Source organism: Populus nigra, chromosome 2 (assembly GCF_951802175.1).
Source record: "Populus nigra chromosome 2, ddPopNigr1.1, whole genome shotgun sequence".
Classification (NCBI taxonomy): Eukaryota; Viridiplantae; Streptophyta; class Magnoliopsida; order Malpighiales; family Salicaceae; genus Populus; species Populus nigra.
Window position 1 is genome coordinate 17,920,673 of NC_084853.1, and position 1,810 is coordinate 17,922,482.

Below are 1,810 nucleotides of genomic sequence, written 5' to 3' on the forward strand. Positions count from 1 at the left end.
GGCAGCCATGCCGACAGGGGGGGAAATCGGCAGCGCAGATTTGTGCAGCTGCAGGTTCGTCGGGGAAATCGGCAGCGCAGATTTTTCGATGAACATGGGCTGGAAGATGGACTGTCCAGGCCAGGCAGGGAAATTCATCAAGGGGACACGCTGACGAAACAGCGCTGGTTTAGACACGGTGGGTGCAGTGTTGGAATCGGCAGCGCCGACGAAATCGGCAAAGTCGGCAGAATCGGCAGCGGGTGCTGGCGATGAGTCTGGACGATTTATAGTCCAGGGCTTGATGGAAAAGACTGTTGGTCCAGACAATGGGGCAGTGGCGGCGCGGATTTGTGCAGCTGCAGGTTCGTCGGGGAAAATCGGCAGCGCAGATTTTTCGACGAACAGGGGCTGGGCGCTGGACTGGCCGGGCCAGGCAGGAAAATTCGTCAGGGGGCCACGCTGACGAAAACAGGGGCTGCGGAGTGGAAAATCGGCAGCGCAGATTTTTCGACGAACAGGGGCTGGACCGGCCGGGCCAGGCAGGAAAATTCGTCAGGGGGGCACGCTGACGAAAAGAGGGGCTGCCGCGTGGAAAATCGGCAGCGCAGATTTTTCGACGAACAGGGGCTGGACTGGCCGGGCCAGGCAGGAAAATTCGTCAGGGGGGCACGCTGACGAAAAGAGGGGCTGCCGCGTGGAAAATCGGCAGCGCAGATTTTTCGACGAACAGGGGCTGGACGCTGGACTGGGCCAGGCAGGAAAATTCGTCAGGGGGCACGCTGACGAAAAGAGGGGCTGCCGCGTGGAAAATCGGCAGCGCAGATTTTTCGACGAACATTCGTCAGGGGGGCACGCTGACGAAAAGAGGGGCTGCCGCGTGGAAAATCGGCAGCGCAGATTTTTCGACGAACATTCGTCAGGGGGGCACGCTGAGGAAAACAGGGGCTGCCGCGTGGAAAATCGGCAGCGCAGATTTTTCGACGAACAGGGGCTGGATGCTGGACCGGCCGGGCCAGGCAGGAAAATTCGTCAGGGGGGCACGCTGACGAAAACAGGGGCTGCGGAGTGGAAAATCGGCAGCGCAGATTTTTCGACGAACAGGGGCTGGACCGGCCGGGCCAGGCAGGAAAATTCGTCAGGGGGGCACGCTGACGAAAAGAGGGGCTGCCGCGTGGAAAATCGGCAGCGCAGATTTTTCGACGAACAGGGGCTGGACGCTGGACTGGGCCAGGCAGGAAAATTCGTCAGGGGGGCACGCTGACGAAAACAGGGGCTGCCGCGTGGAATGGCAGCCTACACGCAGATGCGAATTCGGCAGCGCACGATGGCTTGAGCAGGTCATGGGTTCGACTTGGCGCGATCTGAAACCTGGACGAGGGACTGTCGACGCTGGACGAGCCAGCGCGGTGGCCTGTCGTGCCCCGTTCAGGGGGGGCCTGCCGCGGAGACAGCCCTCGCGGGCTCGACAGCGCAGGCCAGCGTCCCCGACGTCGCTGGCCGCGGCAGGCGAGCTGCCGGGGTTCCCGCATTCCTACAAGAAAACGTCGTGCTTTCCACATGAAACCAATCCAGTAAAATCAGCCATATTTTTATGAGGCTGCCCACTGAATTTGGGGTCATTCCGGGCCGGTTCCTAGTTTTGCGGATTTACTCGATTTCTAATGGTAGGAAAATTAAAACAAATACTTCCCGACCTCGAAAAATTCTGGGAAAATTAATGAAGGTGGATTGGATTTTTGCCAACCTCTGTGCAAAATTTCAGCTCAAAATACCAAGAAATGAATTTTTTAGAGGGGGGGTGACAGCTGGGACCTAGTAGTGTCTCCCC